Raw genomic sequence first — 17,725 nt, forward strand, 5'->3', positions numbered from 1 at the left:
TGGGGTCTGGATTAGCATAGACTCCTGGAGGATCAATTCCCAGCTCCTTGTCAACATCATCCGGGCCTGTACCTGAGATTGTCTGACCCTCAGCTAGAAGGCGATCGTTGAAACCTTCTCGGCATCCTTCGGCATACCTGAGGGCCCCAATGCCGGAGAAGCGACTGTGCAGAGCTATCATCCCTCCATTGACCCTACCGATGACACTGAGCAGGGCATTTCGCTCATCCAGAGCCCTCTTTTCAAAGGTCATACGCTCTGTTTGTTCATCATGAAGTAGGCGCTGAAGATTGTCTCTTTCAGCCTTGAGCACTTCGCGCTCGGTCTACCAGACACTCTTCTCGATCTGAAGAGCGTCTCTTTCGTCTTGAAGGGAGTCTGTTTCCTTTTCAGACCATCCATTTCCTTCTCAACCTTGTCCAACTACACCATGAGTTCAGCATTTTTGTTACGAACTTTCGTACCTTAGCATTGGCAGCCTCGACCTGTTTCTCCATTGCCATCATACCAAATAAAGTCTGCAAAACAATACATAAGTACTAATTAAGCCGAACGCATGTCTAGAGGAATTATAATATAAAGGCATTTCAAATGCAATAAGTAGGAGGGTAGGGAATTACCTCCATGGCTGCAAGGGGAAAACGGCTGAAGACCTCCTTCTGAGACAGAGATTTGGCGACCTCAATGTCTTTAGGAGACCACATGTTTTTGTGATAGGTCATGGCTGTTGGGCCTTCCCTGAACATGGTTTCGCTCGGCTTCACTACCGAGCCGTCAGCTCGGACCAATTTGGGGGTCCACGGAGCCTCACCAGAGGAGGAGCCAGTTGTAGTGCCGGACCCGGAAGGAGCAGTTGGTTTAACCGGAGGAGGGATAGGTAAACCTAGCCCGGAGGCCCGAATCCTCCTTGTTAGAGGAATATCGTCAGGACTGCCTTCGCTCTCAGGCTAAGTCCTTTTTCCCCGTTCTTTATCCTGAATGGATGCAATGGGGGCTGTGGTATCCCGAGCTTGAGGGGCGGAGTTCTGGTTGACAGGTAGAGCGGTGACGATCAGGCGAACAGTCACCACGTTCGGGGTAGTGCTGGATATGGTGGCAGATGAAGATACTGAAGCTGGAGAAGAAGAAGCCGCGGAAGCAGCATTGACCCTGGGAGGATCCTTCCTCCTGTTGAAGGATGGAATCCGAACCTGGCTCATTGTGGTACCGAGGAAAGATATATCACTTAAATTCTCGGATGTGAGGAGTTCCGAACAAGAAGGGATGTCGTTCAGAACGTAGTCCTTTAGGTAATTGGTCCTATCCCTGCAAATGTTATAACTAAGTTCGTTATTCTCGGGATACCCAAAGAATTGCAAAGAAACGAACAGAATCGAGGAATGCAAGTTTCACAAGGGCAGTCTGTCTTATGAGTTTTGAATTTCTTATATGAAGACACGGAGCATTCGCCAAAGGCGGTAAGGTTAGGATAGTCCTTAGCAACCGGAGCAAACCAAGCACCCCGAATGCTAACAATACCCTTTTTCCAACTCTTTTCAGAATTAAGTTTGTCTGTAAAGATGGATTTCTTTTCAAGAGGGTAAAGATGGTAATATGCATCGTCCAGCCTGATTTTGCTGACCTTGTAACAGAGGAGAAGATCAACCAAGTCAAGATCTAGGCCTCTGTCATGATTTAGAAGCAACAGAACGGATAGAACCTTAAAAAAATTGTGGTTAACTTGAAGAGGAGAAAGTTTCAACCTATTGAACACATAGCAAAAGAAAGGGTGAAGAGGGAATCTAATAATGTTGAGGTGATGAAGGGAAAACAAGACTTCGCCGGGAAGAAGACCGGCACTAGTTTTAACATTAACGTCTTTGGGACATTCTCTAAGGTGAATATCGGAAAGGAGATGGAGCTTCATACGCAGAATATCCAAATTTATAGGCATGATGCTGATGATTATGATCCTTGGGGAAAATGTGCAAATACTTTAAGAAGAAAAAGAAACAGAACTAACCTTGAAAAGATGAAGATCAGTAAGGGATGTTGCAAAAGAATTAAGAGAGAAGAACCTTTCACTGGATTCCGGAGAATATTTGGCTTGACTAGAAAAATCTGAGTTGCCTTGAGAGAACAAACTGAAATCGATTAACAGTGATTTGTGAGGGGTACGACAAGGGAAGATGTGGATATAAAGGAGTGGTATATAAAGGGAAGTGGTCCCGCTAACCGAGACGTCAGGGAGTTAAGAAGATTCAAATTTCAAAGACATTAATTCCGAGGCCGACCGCTCGATGCCCCACTTGATTGTCTCAAGCCGTCGAATCATCATTAGCCGTCAAGTCATCATTAGGTCTATTGATAATCACACGCTAATTAATAAAGGAGTGATTATGGGGGTAATTGAGGATACCAAAGGCGGCATGGGCCGGATCTAACCCACATGATGAAGAATGGGCCAGGGCCTGGGCCCAAATCAAGTTGTCATGAGATAAGCCCAATGCCGAAGAGTGAAGCTGAAGGCCTGAAAGACGAATAGATCCATGGATACAAAAGCCTTAATGATGAGCCCAATAGAGGAAGTTAGTGAGGGATCTTCTAGAACATTGTAAACAATCTAGAAATAGGTGAAAAATGAAAGAAAGAAGGGATCGAAATATTTGAAGTGCAATGAAACTTTGTCAATTTAGAGAAAAAATTTCTTGCATCTTCAGTAGGGGGGACATAATTTTTTAATGGTTGTACAATTTTATATGGATTAAAGGAAGTGCATCTTGGTGTACTGAAGGAATTAATTATTTTGTTTTTCATATGATTAGGTAGAGTGTTGATGGAGATTTTTTTTTTCTCAGGCATATCTTTTTCTTGATTTTGTTTATTTGTATTGCTTTGGATTTAGTAATTTTGTATTTTTTTGAACTGAAGGAAAAGCTCAACGAATTACGCAGTCATTGTTTGGTTTGAGGTAAAAAGGTCTAAGAAAAAGTGAAATAGCTAAAAGGTTATCAATATTTTTCATATTCATGTATTTGGCTCTGCCAAGAGCTTAAAACTTTTAATTTCTAAGTGATAGTTAATAAAAATGTAATAGAGAACATAAATAATGCTCCCTCCGTCCCAATTTAAGTGTCGCTTTTGGAGAGTAGTAATTTTTAAGGATATGTGGGACATGCATTGTTTCCCTGAAAAGTTACTAACTTGCCTTTTTAAGTTTTGAATATACAAATTTGAAATTTTGAACTCGAAGGACATTTATGGAAAGATGTGAAATATATTGTTTGAAAAAGGAAAGGGGATAATTATTTTGGAACAGACCAAAAAAGAAAGCATGTCACTTTTTTTTTGGGAAGGAGGAAGTATGAGAAAATAAAATGGTAAAGGAAATGAGTTTGAATTGAATTCCTTTCCGCTCTAAAGGTGGCGCTGATAGAATTTTTCTAAGTAGAATAAACAGAGTCAATTAACATCCATTATGAACAATTTAAACATGACAGCCACACTTTCTTATTACTTAATAGAAGCAATGAGACGAACAAGGGATTGCAATGCAATGAGACGAACAAGGGATTGCAATACTGAACCTTTTACTTTTGATGATTTTTGGGAATGCTTTAAGCGAATGCTAAAAATTTCACGTTTTTTACTCCTTTTTCAAACCCCATAAGACTTGAAGTAGGGATTTGAAAAATTAAAACATATGCATTTTGGGCTACCTAGGGATGGGTGCAAAGGATGTTGGTAACTAGAAAAAAATAATATGCTTCTGGTCATTTATAATATGTTGGTGTAATCAGTGCTGCAATTGGATTTGAATTACAAATAACTTGATATTTGGCTTGAGAGTCTGAGATTGTTAAAAAATTCTATTTGTATAAACTAATTTTTTTTCTTTTTATTTTTTTGACGGATATAGTGTAAAACCAGATCTAAGTTTCCGGAGAGATTTATTCTTGCTCTTTGTTTCACAGATTTTCTGAGTTCTTTATGTCACCTTTAGTTAAAGCTGAAGCCATGGAACGAGAGGTTCTTGCCGTGGATTCAGGTGTTTTTCAGTCTAATATGAGTCTGCTGATTTTGATTGATTGTCTCAACAAACACAGCCCTGTCCTTGTATTATAGCTCTTCATTGTTATGTTTTGATGTTGACACTTATCTAATTCCTGAATTGTATGCCATAATGCGAAACGAAATGGTTCGCAGAATTTAACCAAGTTTTGCAAAATGATTCTTGCCGCCTTCAACAACCACAATGTCATATCTGGTTTGCCCCTTCCGGTATTCTTGCTTAATAACCCTAATTATACTAAAAAGACTGCATGTTATGCTAAAGATGTTTCCAAGAATATTTCCGAAGCACTAGATACATGTTTGCTATAGAAATTATTATTATTACTAATTTTTCTTTTAACATGTTACAAAGTATTTAATACATATCCATGAGTATCCAATGATAATATCTAATATAGTCGGTGGCTCTATTGTTGAAGTACCATTCTTCATAGTTGGTTCCTTTATCAATAGAGTCTGGAAGTGAGATTAAGGACATGTGTCGGTATATGTCTCAGGAAAATATTATCCGATAGATTAATTAAATAAAGGATCTTTCTGACTTATTCAAAAGAACAAAACGACTAACCTCTCAATGAAAACATCGTATCATTTGTATTTTTTAATCCATTTCACTGGAAGGGCACTACAAAAAATGGTGAAAGTTTTTAGAATATCTCATAATTCCCTTGAACATATTTTAATCTTTCCACTTTAAAAAACTCTGCTTACCAACTAAGGAAAAAAAGAAAAAAAAAAAAAAAAATCCTTTTGTATTTATATGATGAGATGATTGACCTCATCGAAAGCGTTCGAGTTTTTTAGAATAGTGTTATCATATATGGTGTTCGGCTCGCGAAAAAGCGCTAGTTCCGCTTTCCAGTTGAGTGGAAAGTAGGAGTGAATATCGGGCGTACCAGGAACTGCTGTCGTTCCAAAGTGGATATCCGAACAACTATCCAGTAAGAGATTGTAGGGATCAGGCGATTGAATGAAGGACTGAAATTACCACTTTCAAAGGTTCTTTTTGCCTTGAAAAAGGACTTTCGGACTGAACTATAGCTAGTGGAAAGAAAAACTGTATTGAAAGTGCAGGATTTCAAAGTAAAGTGCTGGAAAGTAAGAATAGTAAGTGCAAGACTTGAATTAAACATATTGAAAGTGCATTACATGAATGTAAATATACATGAATGTAAAGAAATTGAAGTGCTGTTGGTTATGTGTGTTGAACAGGGTTTGCAAACTAGCTCTAAGTGTTCTATTTATAGAGCTTTCCATGCATGCAGCAACTTGGTGTGGCAACTTCAGCAGCTTCCATGTGGAATGACTTCGGACTGTCATGTGTCCCATGATTCCTCAACAATTGTAACTTCTTCCATCTTATCCATCTTCTGTTGTAGACTCCAACCACGTTTTCTTTTGCCTCCAACAAATTTGTGTCGTGGGTAGTTTCAAAGTGAATTCCTACGGGTCCTCTTTGTCAATTAGCAAGTGTCCCACATCTTTGCTCTTCTTCATCATGTCGTCAACCTTTTCCCTTTCTTTCAGACACGCTTTCACCAGCTATTGCCTTGTCATCCATGACCCTTAATAACTTCCTTCGGTTAGTGGTAGTTCCCTTATGAAGTTCCACCACTTTCAACCAACGTATTCTTGTTCGGCCAAGTGTCCCACGACTTCTAGTAGTCTTTCCCTTCTGTTAAAACCTTCCTTTCATGGCGTCGTGGCTTCTAACTTTTAGTAACCTTCTCATCGTGAATAATATTCCAACAATATAATTGCCCATATCTCTCAAACTTTGGTAACTTCCATCTTAATACTTTACTTCTAGGCTTTGGAGTTCATGGTGCCATGACCTCCTTAATTTTAGCAACTTCTCCATCGTAGGTAGTTTATCCAACCCACTTCCTTTCCTTCTGTAGACCACGATTTCCTGGGCTTTAGGCTAAAACTTCCATATTTACTTCATGGCGTCATGGTTGTGGTGCACCTCCCTAATTCTAGCAATCTCTCTTCAACCTTGCCTCATTAGAATTCAAGGCGTCATGGACTCACGATAATTACTCCATCATGGGTTATATATATATATAGAAATAAATTGAATTCCCATGTCCTGCTGATCTTTAGCAACAGAGGTTGACTTAGCTTGGGCAGTTGCTGATTGTCTCCTAAAAATAAGGAGATAATACTGCCTCCACGTTCCCTTTTTGTGACTTGGTCAACTTTGGTCTAAAAAATGGAGAATATCCATTTAATTGGTATCCTATAAAAAATAGGATCTTCCAAATAAACTCAAATAGAATTAATCTACCGTGGCAAGTTTAATAAAGCTTACCACGTGTTGATAAATTATTGGTTGGCTGAATCTCTGACTTTATCCTTCTCATAAGGTTGCACTTATGATAATAACTTCATGCAATCTTCTTATTCTTTTATGATATTACATCCCAAGTTTGGTAAGTCCTAGTGGGACTCACCACTCCCTTTTAATTCCCCGTAGTATTAATATTCCAAAGGAATATTTATCAGTATTACACTCTGACATGGCAAGTTCCATTGAGACTTGCCATGTCACTCTTTTCTATTAATATACCACCTTAACAATTCCACGTCACATTCTCATATTCTTGATTTATTAGAACACTAAACCAATATGGTAAGCTTGTCAAAACTCGCCACTTGTCTTCTTTCCATTGGGTAAAATTATGGAACAAACATATGCCCCCCAAATTCCATGCCTTGTGGATCTTCCTGAAAATAAGGCGTGGGATTTGAATTCCGCCATCAACATATCACCATCATGGTTATTCAATACTTAACACAATTAAACTCCTTGGCTCCCATCATATTAATTACTTCCAACCGTCAATCTCCTAAGTATCATGCGCCCCCAAAAGATGACTCCCCATAAAAATCTCTTAACTTTTCCTTTTTTCAAAGTTCAAAATTCATACCCAACTCCCTGTTAACACGCCTTGGACTCTTGGAAGACTCAAGATAATTATTAAAAAGAAACAAACCCTATAACACGTGGCTATTCCCTCGACTTCCTCTACAAACAATCCCTTCCATCGATGATCCCGTATCTCAAAGGAAATCCTATCCGTATCTCAAACTTCACAATCCTAGTTATTACCCCTTTTAAATTTTGAAATCCTTCAACTACTCACCCTCAAAAGGCTTATCTTAGACCTTAATGCTTCTCTTGCTGCTCCTATATATATTTTCTCCATCCTTATCGTTTGCCAACAACTTTCCTTCTATCTTCTAAAACCTTCCAAGCCAACTACTAGCTCATCCCTACCAGCTCCTTCTATTCAAACTAAAATCAAGACCTGAAGCCAAAGTCACCAAGTTTAAGTACTCTTGAAGTCTTTAAACCCTATTAGACTTCATCTTGAACCTCTGATTCACTTCAAAGATTCCTTAGTTGGATTGGGTCCAGCCTTTACCAGCGTAGCCCCCTCTGAATTAGCCGAATTTTATCCTTCCGGTAAGTCCCTTCTCCCCTTTGATTCAGAGTTCCCTCTTATTTCAAAGAAAGGGAAAAAAGTGAAGCCCTCATTCAGCATAAGAAACTGGCCAACATATCGTTCATCCTGGTCTTCATGGGTGAATTGACTTTCCAAGGACGAAAAAATCTCTTCATAATGGAAGAAACAAGGCATCTATGACATTATCCAAATCAGTAAGTTCTCCATTACACTTGATCCAAACCTCCTCTTTCCAGCTCTTTTCTTTTGGTCTTCAACCCCCAATTCCCTGCATCTCAAATGTGGAATGATGTCCCCCACTTTGAGAGATCTTTGTTGCATTACAAGTCTTAAACCCCATGGAGATGATGTAAGCGCCACCCTCTTTATTGAACAATTCCTTTTTCCTACCAAGACCACTGGAAGTAAGAAATTTATCTCCTCCCATCTCCCTTTTATTAAACACTGTAAGAAAATCGGCCAAGTTCAAGAAGATGAGCACATTGCTTTCCTGATTTGTTGGCTTTCTGGCCATTTTCTGTGTGTTCCATCTGGCCAAGTCACAAAAGACTTTGTTCAAGTAGCGGTTTCCCTAGCCAAAAATGGAGATTTGGCATTAGCTCCACTTGTGCTTTCCCACTTATACAGAGGCCTTCATGACCTTCTTACTTCAAAGTTTTCAAGGTTCCAAGGTCCCTTCTGGTTATTCCAGATGTGGCTTAAAGTGTACTTCCAAAATAGAATTTCATCCCTAATCACTCCAACTGGAAAATCCCTTCTGTGCCATTCCTTGGCAACAGCAGATCCTTCTCCTTTCGGCTTTGCTGAGAACTTCGAGTATTTCTACAATCTATATGAGACTGGTAACGATGAGTTCTTTGATCCATTCACCGCCATTGGTCGCATGCCACTACAAGAAATTAGGGTTTTAGTGACAGTTAAGACCGTCCCAAAAAGCCCCAAAACCGTCACTAATGATCAAATCTGTCCGTCACTAATTAGAGCGTCGCAAAAGATTTTTAGGGACGGAAAAAATTAACTGTCACCAAAAAACTCAAGCTTTACGAACGGACTTACTGTCCCTAATGCTTTATTTTTTTAATTTTTTTATTATATTTGTGACAGTTTGAAACTGTCCCTAATGCTTTATTTATTTATTTAATTATTATAATAATTATTATAATTATTGGTATGCTAGATTTAGTGTTTTCGCGTTTTTTTTTTTTTTTTTTTGTCAAGTTTTTTTATAACAAATTAGAAATCCAAATATTCAGCATAAGAGAGACGGAAATAAACCATTAATTATCATAATAAAATGTTTACAACACAGTATAATTAGCCAAATATTCAACAAAACATACCAACTCAAATAATCCATTAACCAAAAAGATTACGCGATATTAACTAAATATTAAGCTAGAATGCTCAAATGTCTTTAATATTCAATTGACTAAAGAGAAGACAATCATATTGGTCATTCAGGTGGTTGTGGTAGTGGTGCTGACTGCCGCTGAAAGATGAACAACTGAGCTTCCCTTCATAAGATGATTATACTTGCAATCAAACCCATATTTGCATCTCCCAGTGCCAATGAAATATCGGCATTCAGGTTGATCAGGTCACTCAGGTAGAAGAATTGATGTAGACAACATATGCAACTGTCCACGGGAACCTGAATCACCTTGATTCTTGGAGTTGTAAATAACATTGGGTCCAAGAACACTGCTAGAAGATGGCTCATACTTCACTAATTGACATTGTAAACATGAATTAGAAATACAATAAATGACACTTAAATTAACTATAAAAAAAAGCCTCCACCCCAACTAATTGCAGTAAGTGATAATTTTGTAATCTTCCAGAGATAATTGACCAAACCATCCTCAATATATAATGTAATAATGAAACCTGTTGTGTCCTTTTACATCAAAATTGTTAAAGACGACATAAGTATATTTCTAAATAGGTAGATCCTTATTGACTCGCTGGCGTAGACAAGAACCATGAAAAGAACTGCAACAATCCATTTTTACAGCTGGAAAATAACCAAATTAAGATAAAGTCCCCCAATTGATTTACAAATAAACACAACCTCATCATTCATTCAATTTAGGATCTTATGAATTTAACAGAAGTAATCAAAATTCACCAGACCTGAGTTAATCATGAAGTAATGATCTTTAGTCGAGAACATATATCTGTCAGTCTGAAGTGGTGAAGGTTGTCATCGTAGCCTTGAAAAAGGACATTTTGTGATTGGACCCTAGAAGTAGCAAAACACCACAGAGATAATATTGCTATTCCAGATCACAATATTCAACTCTCCAAGCCCTCAAATCAGAGTAAACATGAATTTCTCTTTAAATGTAGGATTGTTGCCTCCAATTATTTTTTAAAAACCAAATCAAATTGAATAGTTGTGTATAAGAATTAACTAGTAGAAAAATTCAAGAAACAACACAATATAGATCTAAATATACATATATAGAGAGAGAAAAAGGGGGAGAGAAGAAATATATGCAAACATAGGGATCTTGCCTCAAAATCCACTTTGTCTCTTTCAATAAGCAATCTCATTCACTTGAGGAATAAAAACATCTGTCCTTGTCCTTGTGCTTTGGTGCTTGACGAGCAAAGACCAATATAGTCTCATTACAAATTGAATAGTTGTGTAGAGAGAGAAAGTAGACATTGTTAGATCCATAGTCAAAGGGTACAAAGAATTACTTTAAAATGAGCAACTGCTACCATTCTAATGAGAAGTACTTAAAAATGAGGAACTACTACCATTCCAATGGAGAATGATGCTATATAAATCTGGTCTCATTGAGAAGAAAGATAAGATACACATAAAGATGAATCAAACATCTGGATTATATAAAAAATTTCACAAGGTAAATTGTAGAAATGCTGGTACTCCAAAAATTGCCAATAATGTGACTCATCGAAGCAATAAATTTTGATCCAATTTTTTTTTAAAAAAACATGGAACAAGATCAAATTTAAGTGAAATATAAACAAAACTTAAACATTAAGAGCCGAAGGGACCAACAAAGAAAAATATAAATGAAGGCTCCAAGATAACTTTGTATTGTCTAATATTGAAGCAATTGTCAAGTAGACGAAAGTACAAACAACTCTTTTTCTGGAAAGAAGTACTAAGAGTTTTACTTAAATATGTAAAATTAAAGAATAAAGATAGTTGAGTAAACTTAAACTTATTTAATAAATACACAAGTCCACTTGCCATATTATTTTTTATTGTGCCAAAAGTTCATCAAACTAAAGCACATATATAATAGGAAACATTTCATTTAATAATACTATATAACATCACTGAATTGTTTTAAAGGTGCCTATATGTTCAATAACACAAGGAAGACAACAAAAATATAGAGAATATATATTTAAATTCTACTACAGTTTTAGTCAGCTTTTGAGCTATTAAACAAGAGATAAGTATGTGATCAAAACGCTTTTTAAGAAAATGAGAGACATGAAAATGGAGAATGGAAAAGAACTAATAAGGTTTTCAAATTTGTCATTGTTCCAAGATAATCAGGTATCTGTCCCATAATATTGCAACTCCTTAATATCCTGCGATGCAATCAAATATATTTAAATATATATCATTCCAAAACACCAAGAAGATATTAATATATTCCATAAGAGAATAATGAAGTTTTCTACGTACAGTGTCTTCAGGTTTTTCATATTACTAAGAGGTGGAAAAGTTGTTTCACTTCCACTCAAGTCACTGAATCTCCTGCATTTGTTTTTATTTATCAAAGAATAAACATAAATTAGATATTTTCTTATATAAAAGGGTAAAGCTATGAGATTATAAGAATTTACTAACAAGTCAGACAAATTTTCCAAGAGAGAAATTCCAGAAGGAATTGGCCCATCCAAACCACTAGCCTAAATCATCCTGTCATAATTTTGTTTAAATGAATGGTTAAACAGAGAACATCTTCCAAAGAAAAATTGAAATATCAAAACAAGTAAAGTAAAAATCTTACAAGTTTTGGAGTTTTGTCCAGTTTTGGATGAAATTGGGTATCTTTCCTTTAAAGTTGTTGCTAATCCTACTGCAATGTGTGTTAAAAAAAAAAAAAAAAAAACAACAACAACAACAACAATTAATTCTAAAAATAGGAAATAAATAAGTATTTAGAAAAACAAAAAATAAACTAACTTTAGACACTTACAAGTCCTTCAAAGTGGTCAGATTTGCAAGTGTTCCCGACAACTCCCTAGTAAAATAATTTGAGCTTAGAAGTCTTCAAAAACAAAAATTAATTAAGCCAATGGTCAATTGACCTCAAATTTCAAATTGAACGCTCAGACGTATTACCAATTTTTTTTTGAAAAAAAAAAATTACACATTCATAAAGTACACAGACAAAACTAACACCATAAAATCAAAAAACAGATAAAAGGATCTTACATTTTCTCCAACCTGGGAAGATTCCCAAGCTCTAGAGGAATACCTCCAGAAAGCTGATTGTCCCCGAGGACTCTAAAAACACCAAAATTAAAATCATAAAAGCATAATTTTATATCACATGTACCTAAATGTGAAAGAAATTGGTTATCCAAATCTTACAAGCTTTTGAGTCTGGTTATGTTTCTAAATTCTTTGGGATTGAACCTGTTAATCGATTTCCAAGGAGAGAGCTGCAACAAAACCATCATGTCATATATTTGTTAGAACAAGAGAAGTTTCAATATGGATGTGTGTGTTTGTGTATAACATATATATTCACTAGTTATATGGAACCCCATTCTGGAGGAATAGTACCGTTAAGGTAGTTGCGAGTAAGGTCACTATATGAATGAGTGTACTTACAACAATTTGAGAATTGAGATTGAGTAGCACTTAAATGCGTAATTAACAAGAAAAGATGAGGGCATTGAGGGATTCATAAAGTAATAGATTAAAATAATCAAGCAAGTAAACCATGTAACAAAATGAATGTATCAGAATCAAAATGCTGTCATGATGTGTGCATACACACACATAAAGAGGCAGAGTTTGGAAAACTTGATGGTAATATGTAATGTATCTGGTTTGGCATTTTATTCCACCATAAATTAACAAGAAAATTGTTATTCCTTCTATAAGCTTGTCGTTCCATAGAGAAAAATGACAACAGACCCATAGAAGTCTAGATTAAAAACTGTTTTGTTTTATACCATCTTACTTTTCTATTATCAAGTGAAAATCAGTGGAATAGGACATGTTAGTATTCATTTAAGAGCTACATAATACATTGATTTACTTTTGTTAACTCTGTTCTTTTAACCCCTAAATTTTTAGTTCATTTTTCAAAGGTTACCAGTACCAAATGGCTCTGAATTTCTTCTTTGAACATTTCAAATTCAAAAATATATTTAAGCCCTTAAATTATATATATTCACCTTTCACAATCAACAAAAAAAAAAAAAAAAAGGTGATGAAATAACAATAAATGAATTAGATGAAAAAAATCACAAGCTATTAACTTCCCAACCTTTAATTCAAGAACGATGATGTGATATTAATTAATTAATTAATCCTGAAGTAATAGCAAAGATAAACTTGTTGACCAGTCCTGACATTTTCTTTTATTCAAATTACTCTAAAATAAACAAAATAACAAAAATCTAAAGAATATAAAAATAATATTAAGCGAAGTACAAAAAATAATAATAAAGCAAAAAAAAAAAAAGACTGCGAAAAATTTTGATTACCAAAATGGAATATGAAAGAAACTGAGAGCAACTTTAATTGTATTTTCTCCCAAGCTTCATCCGCCAAAGTTTACCCTAAAAGAAAACAGATCTGATGCATATGATCAAACTGTAAAAAAAGAGAAACAAAAAGAAAAAAAATTCTATGTGCGTGAACAAAAAGAAATAAAAAAATAAAAAATAATAATAAAAACTCAATCAGTAAGTGAAGAAGGACACAAACCCGGACGATCTGTTGAGCTTGAGGGAAGAGTGATTAGAGAGAGAAAGGGACGTGTCCTACGGACTATGAGGGAAAACGTACTAGAAGAGTGCTGGTAGAGAGAGAGGCCTCCGGTGGAGGACAGAGTGATTGTACCGAGAGAGAGGCATTTGTGGGATGTTCTAGAGAGAAGACTGAGATTGGGAATTGAGTAAAAGTATACAAATAAGCCAAAATGACAACGTCTGACCATTATTTTTTCTTTTCCCAAAAAAGTAAAAATATATATATATATTTTGACACGCATATCGTCAAAGGAAGGGCGCTAAACTTTCCCCCAAAAAAATTTGGAGCGAGCATCTACGTGTACTGTCACCAAAAGAAGGGTCTTTAGGGACGGTTTTTTGGACTGTCGCTAAAGGACTGTCACTAATGTTGTAATGGCCTTTTAGGGACGGTAACTTTACCGTCCCAAAAAGCTATTTTGATAATTTTTTTATTAAAAAAAATTATAAATTCACTAAAAATGACGCTAAGTTTTGCCGCCACCAGATTGGAGGGATTTTTTTTATTTTTTTTGGTCTTTTAGGGACGGACAGGTGGGACTGTCACCAAAAAGTGTGTCTTTAGTTACAGTAATTAAAGTCCGTCCCTAAAAATAGGGTCTTTAGGGACAGTTTTTTGTACTGTCCCTAAAGGTCTGTCACTAATAACCCTTTTTCTTGTAGTGTGCCATCATGGTTGGTTCCATCTCCTGGAGTGTCTACAAAAAAACATTCTAAAGATTGTAATAATATTTGGGCTAATTTCCTTCTTGCTCGTGACCTCCATTATAGCACTGCCCAACCTACTCTAAAGAATAGCTTCTGCGGTGTTAAGTTCTATAATCCAGCCCAGCTGGCAAGGCAAATGGGTTTTTCCCAAATGATTCCTTTACCGCCTTACAAATCTTATAACAGATTCTTTGACCAACGTGTTCGTCTCACAGATGTTGAGCAATTCGCAGTAATTGATCAAGCTTATGCAGCAGAAAGAGCTACTTTTAACTTCCAAGGCCATACCTGTAATGACCCGGATTTTTTGAATAAATTTTTTTCATTGTCTTTTCCCTTCTGAGTTTGGTTTCTTGTCGATTAGTGTCGTCTCGAGTGCTCTGGAGTGATTTTCGAGACTCAATTCTTTGGATTGACAACTTCCTTTGAGGACCGAGTCATTTCCACATTTTTCGTTTTTTGACACTTTTCACTTTTTGTCCTTTTCCCTATTCCGTCTTTTTCCCTATTTCGTCTTTTCCTCGTTTGGCACTTTGTTTGCGTAACCACACTTCTTGTGTTCGGAGTTGGTTTCTGACTTCACGTATCTTTATTCCAATTATTTCTATGAGATACGTATCGTTACTTTCGTGTGAAAGTACTTTGGTTGCTCCCGGTGTCCATAGGGGCAAAAATGCAAAGTTCTTTGAAAACTTTTGCTTTTCTTGGGGTGTTTTTCATTAATATCTTTTGAAGATATTTTATTTCAGGGTTATCTAAGAAAATATCTTTTGGAAGATTTTTTCATTCTGGGGCAATTTCGCAGTTTTCACTTTTTGGAGTGCTCATGTTGCAATTAATGAAAGTTATTGCTCAATGCCTTGTTTTGAGCCTGGATCCTCGTATGGGATTCATTTTCATATTTCGTCGATTCGTGAACTCTTAGAATTTCCTTATGGACGATGTTTTCTAGTTTCAGGATTTTTGGCCCCGATTTGCGCCAAACTTGTTTTGGGCATAACTCTCTGTTCGGGACTCGATTTTCGACGCCGTTTCTTCCGTTGTTCATATTTTCTCATTTGGAATCTTTTTTGTTCATAGAGTTTTGCCATTTGAGGGCGTCTGCGTGAATTTCACTTTTCCGGACTCGGCGGGGCCCGTTCGGGGCACTTTTTGAGTTTTTCTATAAATAGGAGGTCTTAGAAAGAAAAATCAGATTTTTCTCTCTCTCTCCTCTCTCATGGCCGGTCCAAGCTCCATCCATGGCTGCCATCTTCTCTCTCCTCTTTTGAACTTCTTCCCTTCATTAAAAAGTGGTGATGCCTTTGTGTTTATTGTTCCCCTCGGCGAGGCCTTCGATTCCAACCAATTGGAATCTCGTTTTGGCCATTTCTTGAGTTCGGGTTTGAAGTCAAGTTGTGTTTTTGATGGGGCTTCCTTGGGATTCATGTTCGTGGTGTTGTCCCTGACAAAACTTAGGAGTTTCATCGGATTCGGAGCCGATTTATTTTGGTGGGGATTTGAGATTTCATCTTAAATGGAGGTAGGGAATGTTTTAGGATTTTATATGTGTTGTATTGTGTGTTTTCCATATTTATACAACCTATATGCATGCCTTGTTTGTGTGCATGGTCGTTTCCGGACAAAGCTTTTTCTTTGGTGAAATGAGCCTTCTACGAACTCATTTTACACTTTTATTGCATTTTTTGACCTAAGGATATTTTGGGAATTTCCTTTGGGAAATAAATTCTGTTCTTCACATGGTTGAATATAAAATATGATTTTAGGGGGGGTTTCTTTTTTGTGTTTTTCCGGAAAATGCCATCTTGGCATCAGAAATCGCATCCGAAGTTCAGCTCTCAGTTTTTAAATTTAGCAGCTTTTTAGACCCTCTGGACTAGTTTTCTTGGGAGGGTATTTTGGGCATTTCACATTGCGTATTTTTCGATTTTTCTTTACTGTCTTGTAGAAAACTCGATTTTGAGGGGGGTTTCTTCTTTGAGTTTTTCCAGAAAATGTCATTTTGGCCCTCAAATTTTCATTTTTCCCGGAAAAACCCCTGCTGCCAGGTTTTTGGGTCGCACCCTTACTGCCCCTTCACATCTAAATGGTTACGAGGGGTTTCATAACCGGTTAGATGAGTGTGCGCAGCATTTTTGTCACTTTTTTTGGCCTTCTAACCGGTTAGATGTTCATGGGTTGCCTCTTTTGGACCGTTTTGCCCCTTCTTCTTCCGTTAGCCATTTCTTCTTCATCCGAACTCCAAATCAAGCGATTTTTTAGTTTAAGTTCATTGATTTTTCGTTGTCTTTCCAATGGTGTGCTCGGTGGCATCCACTTTTAAGTTGGAAATGACAATTTTGCCCCTAGGTTCATTCTTGTTCATTTTTGAAACGTTGCTTCCCCATTTGATTCCTTTGGGTTCCGTGACCTCGTTGAGGGTCATAATGGTGTCTTAGAGCCATATTGTATCTCTAAAGACCGTTGTTTTGTCTTTTGCTTCCGCATTTCGGATCCATTATCGGGTTATCTTCCGGTTCATCACTGGCGTACCGGGTTGAAAAACTTGGGCCGTCACAATACCAGCAAGCCTCAATCCACCAATGAATTCGATATATGGTTTCTTCCACCCGGACAAAGAATCATAAAAATGTCTGTGATTCCATACTAGCTTCTTTCAAACCTTTATCTCCAGGTATAAATGTATTCACTGTAAACTCCATTTTTTATCTTTCCTTATGAAATCCATCAATCTTCCATATACTGAGACTTGGTAAATTTCAGATGGAGAAGAGGAAGTACTCGAAGAAAGTGAGGAGGATGAAGGTGGAGAGAAAGCTACTATAGTGACTGGAAAGATTGAGGGTATAGCCGAAAGTGGTGACGTAAGTATTAAAAGTCTTTCCTCAAGCGATGACGAAGAGGAAGAAGAAGAAGTTGAAGAGGAAATACAGGAAGAAGAGGAAGATGCTTTGTACAAAGCAAAAGGAAAAGGAAAGACTCCTCAGGTATTTCAATGTGAATGCACTTAGTTTATCTAGATTCTTGTGCCTTACTTACATTTCCTCTTGCAGGGACTAGCTATTGTCAAAAAATAATTTCAACCCCAATTCTCCTCTTTCAATGAAGATTCCTCTGATGAAGAAGTTGGTATTTCCAAGCGTCAAACCGCTACTCAACATTCTAGCAAAGCCCTTAAAATGCGCAGCCCTTCTGGAAAGATTGTTGGAAAAGGAAAGAGAAAAATCATGACTGATCTAGAAAAAATAGAAGAATTCCAACAGCCTAGAGACTCTCCAATGTATAAAAAACCAAAACCAAATAAAGAAATTGTTTTGGTAAGTCTCTATTCCCTCTTCTTTCCAACTTCGTTGCTAAAAAAATGTTTGTAAATTTCCTCTAACTTTAACTAACAGGGCTCTTCCATGGGACACAACTTCATGAATATCCATTTAGACCAACAAATTGCCCAATGAGAGGATTTAGCCCTTCAAGCTTCAATTATAGAAAGTTTGACCAGCAAAAAAGAA

The 17,725-nt window shown here is 36.7% G+C and overlaps 1 long non-coding RNA gene across 12 annotated transcripts; it reads right to left on the minus strand.

The window, feature by feature from the left end:
• Positions 1–8,788: 8,788 nt before the first annotated feature.
• On the minus strand, positions 8,789–13,698 carry LOC132267367 (uncharacterized). Of its 12 annotated transcripts, XR_009468995.1 has the most exons (9): positions 13,465–13,695; positions 13,242–13,350; positions 12,115–12,185; positions 11,956–12,027; positions 11,717–11,761; positions 11,528–11,596; positions 11,365–11,436; positions 11,200–11,271; positions 8,789–11,102 (listed from the first exon to the last, which is right to left on the minus strand). It is a non-coding gene; the product is annotated as an uncharacterized LOC132267367 (long non-coding RNA). The 12 variants fall into 12 exon arrangements; XR_009469002.1 differs by having other exon boundaries at positions 11,200–11,436; positions 11,528–11,593; positions 13,465–13,697; XR_009468999.1 differs by having other exon boundaries at positions 8,789–9,252; positions 9,660–11,102; positions 11,200–11,596; positions 13,465–13,697.
• Between the last annotated feature and the right edge of the window lie 4,027 nt (positions 13,699–17,725).

The sequence above is a fragment of the Cornus florida genome, unplaced genomic scaffold, assembly GCF_030987335.1.
Source record: "Cornus florida cultivar Cherokee Brave unplaced genomic scaffold, ASM3098733v1 CherokeeBrave_3.0.0_Hap2_Chr07, whole genome shotgun sequence".
NCBI classification, from domain to species: Eukaryota; Viridiplantae; Streptophyta; class Magnoliopsida; order Cornales; family Cornaceae; genus Cornus; species Cornus florida.